Raw genomic sequence first — 12641 nt, 5'->3', positions numbered from 1 at the left:
GGTTTAACCTACAACACCACCCACATCCCTGCCATTGCCTTATAAACTGGAACAAATTCTCAATAAAGGCCAGGCACAGGCCAACTAGGTTTTTCTCAGAGTAGACCTGTTGAAATTAATCTACCTTAGTCAAGTCCATCAAACGCAATGGCTCTGCTCTGAGTAGGACTAACGCTGGATATGACCCATTGTCTAACTACCATGAAATGTTTTGTGCACACAAAAGGATGAATGCAGTGGGGGGACAGGAGGAACTGAAGGAGCTCAGTTCCTGTGCTTTCCATCTGTGATGCGCTTCTGAAAGACCCAAGGGGGAAAGCAGATCAAGAGTGGATACAAAGCGTCACACACTCTTCATAGATAGTAGGTTGAAAGAAACATGTTTCCAGCGAATCATTCCTGAACTCCTATGAGGCTACCATGTAGGAAGACAGACCTTTCAGTCTATCTATTCCAGAACACTGACTTATGGTGGTGCTCCAGAATCTTCCACTATCATGCACTGTGCCCTGGTCGCCTGGCTGGCAGCACTCATGGTGGTTGTGGCAAGGCAGGTACAGGAGTCACCGTTGAGTACAAGCTCCTCTTCTTCTATTTTAAAAAAAGGCAGTGGTTAGAGCCACCTTCCCCCTTGCACTAGTGTTCTATGTGCAGAGGTTTATGCGCAGGTCCCGCTTTCTGAACACAATGTGTTTCCAGGAAATTGTTCATTAGGCGCACAGTTGCATAACAAGCTGACAATTTCTCTCTCCTCTCCTCCTGCCATGGTTTCTTCCTGAAATGGCAGCAGCACACCAGCAAAAGAGAGACAAAGGAAAAATTGTTTGGTCCTACCTTGCTCATTGATCAGTCTGATTGCTCTCTATCTTTCTCTTCTTCCCTGCGCGGTTTATCTGACATTTAGAAGACGTCTGAAGGCAGCCCTGTTTAGGGAAGTTTTTAATGACTGATGATAATGTATAATGACTGATGGAAGACAGAAGTGCCTGGCGTGCTCTGGTCCATGGGGTCACGAAGAGTCGGACACGACTAAACAACTAAACAACAAATGTATCATCAGTCCCCAGAGTGGCTGGGGAAACCCAGCCAGCTGTGCGGGGTAGAAATAATAAATTATTATTATTATTATTATTACTACTACTACTACTACTACTACTATGGTTTCTGCACAAAAACTGTTTCCACCAACCAGAAAAGAACAAAGAATTAAGGAAGTGGACGAATTCCAGCCATTCAGATATCTGAATCTGTGGTGTGTATAGCGAGGTTTGGGAACTAATTCCTCATGTTCAGAACAGTGAATCAGAATCATAGAACTGTAGAGGTCGAAGTGCCCTTTGTGGTCAGCTGGCCCAAGCTCCGGCAATGCAGGAATCTTTTGCCTAACATGCGGCTCAAACCCACAACCTTGCGATTCTAGTCTCATGTTCTACCAACTGAGCTATCCCAGATACCGGGTGTGAGCATTCTCAGGGCCAGATTAACAGGCCCTCAGTACTTAAAAGATTTTGCTGCCCCCACATATATATTATTCACAATATAAACAATAATAAACCACAAAATAAAATTTTGTTTTCCAAAAAAAACCCCTACGGTAAGATGGAAAATAGTGTTTATTTTTCTATACTTCTACTTCATTTATATTTGAATTTTTTTCTCTTTTTTCTAATTGCAAGGTCTTTAATCAGATCCTCAAAACTAATACCGTGGTACCTCTGGTTGCGAACGGGATCCGTTCCGGAGCCCTGTTCGTAATTTGAGCACCCCGTGTCTGTGCGTGCGCGGGCCGCGATTTGCCGCTTCTGCACATGTGCATGACATCATTTTGAACATCTGCACCTGTGCGAGCGGCAAAACCCGGAAGTAACCTGTTCCGTTACTTCTGGGTCACCGTGGGTTGCAACCTGAAAATATTTAACCCGAAGCGTCTTTAATCCGAGGTATGACTATATAGTGGTACCTCGGGTTACAAACACTTCGGGTTACAAACTCCACTAACTTTGAAGTAGTACCTCAGGTTGAGAACTTTGCCCCAGGATGAGAACGGAAATTGCGTTGCGGCAGTGGGAGGCCCCATTAGCTAAAGTGGTACCTCAGGTTAAGAACAGTTTCAGGTTAAGAACAGACCTCGGGAACGAAATAAGTTCATAACCCGAGGTACCACTGTATTACATAACAGCTGTGCTTCTATACTTAGTTGAAATAAGGTATGCAGCCTGCTTTGCTGCATAGTTGTTTTGTTGAGATTTTTTAAATATACAACTGAGAAAATGAACACTCAGCTGAGCAATTTGTAACCATTAATGTAAAAATATTTGAAAGCAAATGTCTACATTTGGAAAGGCATACCCAATATTGTCTTCTACAATTATTTCATAAAGTATAGCATGACTGAGTTGCTTTTACATTTTTTTGAACGTATGATGCACATGAGTGAAGCTGCTGAAGCTCAGAAGAGAAATTAGTGCTCAGGTCCTCTGGGTTAGCATCAATCAGCTTTTGACAGCACTGAGAATAGCTTTCAGTTTCAGTAGATGATGAAGTGACATTATGTGGCACATCAGAAAAGAAAATCCCTCTTCTATTTCTTTGTCTGTTTCCTCTCACCTCAGTTTCAAGTTTGCCAACAACTGTGCAAAAGGTGGCGATACAAAATTTATCTCTGGCATTCAGGTGTGCTTGTGGTGCATCTCCATCATTGAGTACTTTCTTTCTGATACATTTGTGAGTTTGAGCTGCCTTGTATTCAACAGTTGGTTGCATACCCATTGTAGCTACCAGGGACGTCTTAACCATTGGGTGTAGTGGCATAGTGAGCCAGGGTGCCAAGCAGTGGAGGGCGCCAGGCGGACGGGGAAGGGAGAGCGAGGAGGTAAGCAAGGCGGAGCGGGGGCTTGGTGCCTGCGCACCTCCAGCGCCCGTCGGAGGTGGGAAGGCTCCAGATGCTTTCCCGTAGTCCAGAGCTCTCTCCGCTGGCTCCGCAACACACCACCTCCTCGGCTGCATGGTGTGTGCTTGCATCCCAAGCTCTGCACATAATAAACGTGGCTCTACCACTGTTCCCCCCCCATCCACTCTACCTCGAAAGATTTCCGTGCTCGAGGCTACACGCTGCAACTGCTGCTCCCAGCGCCCCTCCCTCCTTCCTGTTAAGTTGTGGGTGGACATATCAGACGACACAGCGATTCTTCCAAAGCAGCTCTTTATTTGTAAGCTGGAACAGAACTGAACTGAGGAGCTCAGTCAGCCTGCTTATATAGAGCTCCAGAACAATCGCAACTTTTGCAACTTTCTAAAACTATCCAATCATGAACGACACTTTCGATCCTTCATTTGCATACAAACTATCCAATCACTGAATGTCACTTTCAATCCTTCATTTGCATAACTATCTACAGTATCCCCCTGCTGGCCCAGGGTGAGAACTTCAGTACATAACACTTCCCCTGCTTCTCCACCGCCTTGCACGGAGCCTGCCCCCTCCTGCTGCCCTCACGACTCCTTCACAAGAACCGCGTTTCCTTCCCCTGCCCGATCCCCTCCCAGTCACGCTCTCTCCTCCCCCCCCCCTGTTCATCCCCAAGCAAGGACAGTGAGATTGCGGCTGATTGAGTACACTTCTCTGCTGCGGTGACACGGATGGCCCAGTTCGCTTCGCCTGTCCCTGCCCGGACAAGACCCTGCTGCGGAAAAGATCAACAACTTTGGGGTCCCCCCCTTTAAAAAAGGTCGACAACTCTGGGAAACAGGGGGGCGCAGGGGGGGCACAGGGGGGATCTTTGCACCACTGCGCCGGATATGCTTAAGACGGTTCTGGTAGCTACTTTATATATTTCAGATTCATCTCATGAGGTGCACAGTTGGTCAGTTAATGATCCATACAGATCTGCACATGTCTTTAAGTTCACATCCTCATTCTGTAGAACTTGGCTTACCTTATGAAAAGTTTTCAAATCTCATCCCAATAATTCAACATAAAAACAAATTCTAACTCTTGCATCTTATTTGCAATTTTATTTGCTTCTCTTCTCGTGTCTCCCTTTCGTGACTGGTCTTCAGCTATACATTCTAATGCAATGCAGTTCTCCAGTCAAGTAATGAGTGTGGAATGCACACACCAAAGCAAAGTGTGCATAAATATGCATACATCAGTGAAGATAAGGGGGGGGGGATATTACATTAGGTGAAACTGCTTTGTGAAATTGTGTGTATTTTGTAAAATTGCATATGAAAATGTAAATTTTAGGAGAAATAAACACAAATGCTGAGGAATGTTCATGAGGGCTTTTTTTAAAAAAAAGAACACTTAGGAGAGCTGAAGACTTGAAAAAAAGAGAAACTTAGAGAATCTGAAATGGACAGATTTGCCCATCTGTGGGTGCCAGTCCAAATGAATATAGTACCACTTTCCATCTCCGGTGGCTCCTAGCCTGACCAGATGGCTGCCCACCACCAAGCACTGACATCTCCCCACTTGCAGTCCAAAGTGGTACAGCCCAAAGATGCAGCTTAACCACCTCGGTCTGAACGAGGCCAACATCTGGTTTTCAAAGAAGTAGCTTTGTTTGAGCACATTTGTATGCCAGCAACATACTCTTCTAAAACAATTTCTTCCTCCAATGCAGCAGGTTTTTGGCTATAGTTCAAGAGGCAGGGGGAAAGCAGCTGTTGGAAGCACAACTGACACTCTTATAATAAATGGGCACTTTGGAGCACTTTGAAAGCTCTGCTTTTAGTTAGTTATTTAAGTCTCCATACCCAAACCTATATTCTTCCTGGAATATATATATGTGAATGATGAGCCACCCCTATCACAGTTCTGCTGAGCTCTCTAAATTATACTCATAAATTTGAAGGAATGTGTTTTGCTTTAACATCAGGGAATTAAGGGCCGTATAAACAGAGGACATCAGTCCCTCCAAAACCATCTTTGGGATAAGCCAGGTGGAGGCAGGCTGTAACAGTGCAAAGGACACCAAGTGAGGCCTACGAACCGCCTTTCGGTGATGTGATGCTGCGTGGCTGGGGAATGGGCACAAATGAGGGAGCCACGAGGGTTTGGTTCACCCGTCAAGGAAATGTGGCTTCTGTGTGGCTGGATGCCTGGGGCTTTGCTGTTCTTCAGAGTGGTTTAGTTACAGCTACTTCTGGAATGGGGAACCTTTTTCAGACTGAGGGCTGCATTCCAATCTGGACAATCTTTGGGGAGCACATTACAGTGGTGATTGGGCTTAGAGGTGAAGTTGGCAAAACAATTTTATCTTTCGTAGTTTCTACATACACCCACACACCTCTTTATCCAGTCTGAGTTCTGTCTATTTTGGTTCTCTCCATTTCTAATTTTTCCAAATTTAGTTCACATTTCTGCAGAAATTCGTGAATTTTCTTTTTAAAAAGTTCTTATGAAAATTCTTCGGTTGTTTAAATGTGTTAAGAAACACATTTTTAATGCAGTTTTGACTAATGCACATATTTCTACAAGCACTTTCTTCTTCTAATAATAATAATAATAATAATTTTTTATTTATACCCCGCCCTCCCCAGCCAAGGCCAGGCTCAGAGCGGCTTACAAGCAATAATAAAAACAAGATGAATGATTACAACTTAAAAACAAAAATAAAATACAACATTAAAATAATGGAACATTAAAATATTAAAATGTAGCCTCATCGCAGGAGAAGGAAAAGAAAAAAGAAAGGGAGGGAGGGAGGGAATAAAATTCTACTATAATAATTATACATACATTTCTCCCACATCCCTAATCTAGGAAACCAGGAAGCATTATTCAAGGACACACTGCAGCCAGGAAAATTCCACAAGGCAGGTGTGGAGCAGGTGAGGGATATGGCCTGGAGAGACTCCCGAGGGCCAGAATGGGGCCAACTTTGGCCTTTGAGACTGAGATTCCCAGCCCCTGAGCGAAATAGCCAAAACACGAGAGAAGAATGAGATGTTCTAAGGGAAAGCTGGGAATTCCAACCATCCATTTCTCTCATAACTTCTGTTGAGGTGTTGGTGTGGTACGGGATGCATGAATATCAATTTTGGTTCTTTCAGTCTCTCCCATTTTGACTCCGCATTTTGCAGTAATTTAAGATTTCCTCATAAAAATAACCAGCATTTTAGTGTGAATTTCTCCTTTTTGATGGGCACTCCCGTTCAAATGCACTGCGTCATGTGATCGATTATGCAGGGTGGGGCTTACCTGGCCCCCACAGTGTTTTATTCAAATTGGCACCCCTGCCTGTGAAGGGAAACACATTAATGACACTGTCTGAACTGCAAACTATTTCTTAAGGGAATCTACAGTGATGTATCTGTTCTCCCCGACCAGCTTGGCCCTGGGACCCCCTGGAAGCATTCTCTGTGTGTGTGTCTTCTAAAATAACAGGGGTGGAGAGAAAGAGCCTTCCCTGCTTGCCACGTCGGGACCTTAAATGGCTCAGGACTGCAATACATAAAGGATCACCTCTGCCCATACGAAACGACCCAGACCTTGTTAACATCATCTGAGGCCCTCCTCCATGAGAGGCCTGGAGAGTGGCAGCATAAGAACTGGCCTTTTCTGCTGTGGTTTCCCTTTTGTGGAATCGTCTCCCCAGGGAGGCTCAGCAGGCCCCTAAAGATACATAACATTCCTCTTCTCCAGGCCTTTGGATAATTGAACTGGTGGGGGGGGGCTATTGTTTTTGTTTCTCACTATGTGTCAGGAGCTACAGTCAGGGACAGGGTCAGCAATAAAACACCCGGTGTAAGTGTAGTTAACTCTTTATTTGAAAGAACCAAAGCAGCTCAGGCCTAGTGATCACAGCAACCTTAATTGAGGTTGAATCCTGACAACACAGAAGTACTGTTCTTCGGGGACAGGGAGCGAGCGGGTGTGGAGGACTCCCTGGTCCTGAATGGGGTAACTGTGCCCCTGAAGGACCAAGTGCGCAGCCTGGGAGTCATTCTGTACTCACAGCTGTCCATGGAGGCGCAGGTCAATTCTGTGTCCAGGGCAGCTGTCTACCAGTTCCATCTGACCCTAACTGCCAGCGGACTGTCTCACCAGAGTGGTGCATGCTCTGGTTATCTCCCGCTTGGACTGCTGCTATGCGCTCTACGTGGGGCTACCTTTGAAGGTGACCCGGAAACTACAATTAATCCAGAATGGGGGGGGGGACGGACTAATCCAGAATGCAGCAGCTAGACTGGTGACTGGGAGCGGCCGCCGGGACCACATAACCTCGGTCTTGAAAGATCTACATTGGCTCCCAGTACTTTTCTGAGCATAATTCAAAGTGTTGGTGCTGACCTTTAAAGCCCTAAATGGTCTTGGTCCTGTATACCTGAAGGAGCATCTCCACCCCCATCATCCAGCCTGGACACTGAGGTCCAGCGCTGAGGGCCTTCTGGTGGTTCCCTCGCTGCAAGAAGCCAAGTTACAGGGAACCAGGCAGTGGGCCTTCTTAGTAGTGGCACCCACCCTGTGGAACGCCCTCCCACCAGATGTCAAAGAGAACAACAACTACCAAACTTTTAGAAGACATCTGAAGGCAGCCCTGTTTAGGGAAGCTTTTAATGTTTAACAGACCAGTGTATTTTAATACTTTGTTGGAAGCTGCCCAGAGTGGCTGGGAAAGCCCAGCCAGATGGGCGGGGTATGAATAATAAATTATTATATTATTATTATTCCCAGTAAGTCTTGCCCCAGTGAGGCAGTTGTGAGGACTGAAGGTCCCTGCTTCCCTGCTGCTCCCTAAGACTAGTCTTCCCCCAGGTCCTTTGCCTTGTTTCCCTTGCTCCACCCTCTTCATTTCTCTGTGTTCTGGGAGACCAGGGGGAAGAGGAGCTGGTTGCAGTAAGTGGGAGAGACCCCTGGTTTCTTCAGCAGCCTGCCCCTACTCTGCCTCTTGACCGCTCTCTGCTTCTGCCTCTGATTCAGGACTGCCCTCTGCCACAACCTCTTTCTGCTCACTAAACCCTGCGACCTCTTCAGCTCCTGACATTTCCTCCTCCTCCCCCCAGTCTGCGCTCTCTTTTCCCTCCGACCACTCAGGGTCATCCCACCACCAATCCCTGGGCTCCAAGCCTTCTTCCCTTGCGGGTTCCCCAGTTGGTACCTCCCCTCACTCCTCAGCATCCAGGCAGTCCATGACACTAAGCTATACATTTTTGTGTTTCGATATTGTAAACCACACTGTGAAGGGCAGTACAGAAATGTAATAAATAAAATAAATAATAAACAAGTGTTCTAGAGTCGTGTGGTGTCTTCAAAAACACTGAATTCAACGCTCCACTATTCATTTCCATATATGAATCACATCCTATAAAATATCCCAAAGCAATCTAGCAATGAAAACATTAACAATAATTCATATATATTTCAAATATTCCTGCCTGTCAGCTTCTGCTTCATAGACTCAGTGTTGCTCTTATACAGTGGTGCCTTGCAAGACGAAAAGAATCCGTTCCGCGAGTCTCTTCGTCTTGCGGTTTTTTCGTCTTGCGAAGCAAGCCCATTAGCAGATTAGCGCTATTAGCACTATTAGCAGTTTAAGGGCTATTAACGGCTATTAAAGGCTTAAGGGATTAGCGGATTAGTTGCTAAAAGGCTATTAGCAGCTTAGCGCTTTAGAAAAAGGGGTTGGGGAGCGAGAAAAAAACCTCAAGAATCGCAAGACATTTTCATCTTGCGAAGCAAGCCCATAGAGAAATTTGTCCTGCGAAGCACCTCCAAAACGGAAAACCCTTTCGTCTTGCGGGTTTTCCGTCTTGCAAGGCATTCGTCTTGCGGGGCACCACTGTAGTTAACTCAGCAGGGAGGAGGCTGGGAGCAAAACCAGAATGATTGACTCTGCCTGTCATTGGCATGAGCTGCTGTTGGTCTCCCTGCCACTTGCCCTACTGGACTTATTGGGGACCACTATGAAGAAGAAGGGTAGTTTGGATTTGATATCCCAATTTATCAGTACCCAAAGGAGTCTCAAAGCGGCTAACATTCTCCTTTCCCTTCCTCCCCCACAACAAACACTCTGTGAGGTGAGTGGGGCTGAGAGACTGCAGAGAAGTGTGACTGGCCCAAGGTCACCCAGCAGCTGCATGTGCAGGAGCGGGGAAGCGAACCCGGTTCACCAGATTGCGAGTACACCGCTCTTAACCACTACACCACACTGGACAGAGTATCAATGCTGGATAACCCTGTCTCTGCTTTCTTGTTGCCTTAGCTGGCAGGTGCCCCATCAGGAGATAGAGGAGTCTCTCTAACTAAATGCTACTCAGTGTAGACCCATCTAAGTAAGCCATGTCCATTAATTTCAGTGGATCTACTCTGAGTAGAACCAGCACTTGAGTACAACTCAATCATCTCAACCTCACTCACCTAATGAATGGTCTAAAGATTTAAATAAAAAATGGTTTTTGGCAGAGGTCTGGGACCAAACCTCTTTCCTGTTCTGTCTGGAAATCTGGGCCCCCAGAGAGACAAGCCACTTTTGTCACTGTACCTGTGACAGCATCACGGCCTCTTTGTCCTCATCTGACCTCTACCTCTGATTAATCTAGCACTGAACGAATTTGCCAGGCTCTTTGGTGGCCTTTCCGTTTTAAACAAGTGGGGAGCCAGGATGAATAACTCCAGGAAGGTGTCAAAAACTGCCCATCATTTTAAGAAGCATTTGTTAAGTGAGCCAAGGCAGTTGCCTCCATTGGGTGGGTCAGCAAAAAAAGGGGGGGGGCTTGCTTGACAAGGGTGGCCATTTTCATATACTTTTCTTTGGTCTGCAAAAGAAAGAGAGTGACAAAATACCTTAGCAGTTCCCAAAGTCAACTCTTTAAATTTCCTCTTAAAAGGAAAGAAGAAGAAAATCTGAACAAGCTGCCTCCTTACTAGTTTGCTTACTGGGTATTTTTAGCCTGCGTTTCTCACAAGTCTTGGTCAGGCATGAAAAAAGGAAGTACTGAGATTGAGCTTCCCTTCTTGCTGTTTTTCTTCAGCAAACAGCAGTTTGGTGTCAGATCTTTGCCCCTACCTGACGAACAAGGATATAGTGAAATGAAAACACTGTGTGGAGGCTGCAGCCACCTCCTGACTCAAGATTCCTAGTGGGAGTTGTCTAAAGGCAAACACTCTTCTGTTTGAACTGAAACTGGTTTGCTGTCATGGCTGCCCCCAAGAGGACTTGAGAACTGCAGCTCTAGAGCTGCCGTTCTGAGGCAAGAGCGTCTGCTTTGAATGCAGAAGGTGCCCATTTCAACCCGGCATCTCCAAGCAGCCAGACCCCTATAATCCCTAGATCCAGCTGTTCTGTACTGAAGTTCTCAACCTGGGCCAGCAGGGAGATACTGTAGATAGTTTTCACTCAGGTCCACATATGCAAATAAGGGATCGAAAGTGACATTCAGTGATTGGATAGTTACAGAAAGTTGTTACAGTTACGTTGTACTGGAGTGCTATATAAGCAGGCTGGCTGAACCCTTCAGTTCAGTTCTGTTCTGACCTAGAATCATAGAAGCATAGATTTGGAAGAGACCACAAGGGCCATCGAGTCCAACCCCCTGCCAAGCAGGAAACACCATCAGAGCACTCCTGACATATGGTTGTCAAGCCTCTGCTTAAAGACCTCCAAAGAAGGAGACTCCACCACACTCCTTGGCAGCAAATTCCACTGTCGAACAGCTCTTATTGTCAGGAAGTTCTTCCTAATGTTTAGGTGGAATCTTCTTTCTTGTAGTTTGGATCCATTGGTCTGTGTCCGCTTCTCTGGAGCAGCAGAAAACAACCTTTCTCCCTCCTCTATGTGACATCCTTTTATATATTTGAACATGGCTATCCTATCACCCATTAACCTCCTCTTCTCCAGGCTAAACATGCCCAGCTCCCTTAGCCGTTCCTCATAAGGCATCGTTTCCAGGCCTTTGACCATTTTGGTTGCCCTCCTCTGTACACGTTCCAGTTTGTCAGTGTCCTTCTTGAACTGTGGTGCCCAGAACTGGACACAGTACTCCAGGTGAGGTCTGACCAGAGCAGAATACAGTGGCACTATTACTTCCCTTGATCTAGATGCTATACTCCTATTGATGCACCCCAGAATTGCATTGGCTTTTTTAGCTGCCGCATCACACTGTTGGCTCATGTCAAGTTTGTGGTCAACCAAGACTCCTAGATCCTTTTCACATGTACTGCTCTCAAGCCAGGTGTCACCCATCTTGTATTTGTGCCTCTCATTTTTTTTGCCCAAGTGCAATACTTTACATTTCTCCCTGTTAAAATTCATCTTGTTTGTTTTGGCCCAGTTCTCTAATCTGTCAAGGTCGTTTTGAAGTGTGATCCTGTCCTCTGGGGTGTTAGCCACCCCTCCCAGTTTGGTGTCATCTGCAAATTTGATCAGGATGCCCTTGAGTCCATCATCCAAGTCGTTGATAAAGATGTTGAATAAGACCGAGACAGAACCCTGTGGCACCCCACTAGTCACTCTTCTAAGATATAGCTTCTAATACAAATTTAGACTGACTGCAGGTGAGAAAGCCAACCTGTAAGCAAAGTAAAAAATAAATAAATAAAGGAAAGTGGGACAGGAAATTTGGGGGCCAGCACAGAAGATGCAGAGCCCCCAGCCCCTGGCTTATATCCTCCCTTTCCATGACCAGCTCACTCGAAGTGGCTTACAAAATGCAGCTCATAAACCATGTGTCAGGGGTTCAGGAGCAGAGTCACAGGAGAGGGAGGAAACGGAGAGCGAGGGGGAGGAGTCCGAAGGAAATGTCAGCTACGACAGTAGTCCGAGGTCTCTGAGTCTCTCCAGTGACTTGGAGGATTCACAGAAAGGGGCCCCCATAGTCAGGGCAAGGGGAGTGCCCAGGGGGACACCTCGGGAAGAAGGGGCCAGAGGGGACTCAGAGAGTAGCAGCTGGAAATCCGGACCAGCGTCCCCCCCAGAGGGCAGTAGGGGGGAGGAGTCCAAAGCATCGGGATCAGGGAGCGCGCAGGCAGAGGGAGAACGTGAGGCAGGAGTGGCCACACCCTCGTCAGGGAGCGAGGAAACGGTCATCAGGAAAGTTAAACGCGCGCGCGCGCCAAGTTCAAATGTACAGGAGGACGGCAAGGTGGGCAGCCCGGGTAGGGAGCCAGGTCCTAAAGCCCGCCGAAGAGAGGGGGAGGAGTCAGAGGGGTCAACGTCTGCGTCAGAAGAGTCCAGGAGGGAAGAGACCCCGGGGGGTAGTAAGACCCAGAGGAAGAGAGAGAGAAGGAAGAGGTGGAGTAAGATTAGAGTCTTAAACTGGTGCACAGGGGGCGGAGACTCAGACAGAGCTTCGCCGGTCTAAAGTCCAGACGTAGAGCTGGGACGCTGAGACTTGGAAATGGAGACTATTCTTCAATAAAGACTTTGATACTGTACTACCGGCTAGCGTGGGTCCTTGGTGAGCTGGGACCCGGAGCCAGCTCTGACAGTAAGCTCTGTCTCAATTTAAAATTTTGGCACCAAGAACCTGGCCACGTGAGTCGACGCAGCGAGGGCAGAGGAGGGGTGCTTCCAGAGCTCACAAAACTCAGGCAAGATGACGACGGAAGAGCAGATATCAGCCCTGCAAGCAGCTGTGACGCAACTCAGCACGGAGGTAATTGCATCCAGAAAAAGAGAGGAGGAAATGAGTAACGC

The sequence above is a fragment of the Podarcis tiliguerta genome (assembly GCF_965153285.1).
Source record: "Podarcis tiliguerta genome assembly, chromosome: Z".
Classification (NCBI taxonomy): Eukaryota; Metazoa; Chordata; class Lepidosauria; order Squamata; family Lacertidae; genus Podarcis; species Podarcis tiliguerta.
This window is presented reverse-complemented; position numbering follows the sequence as displayed.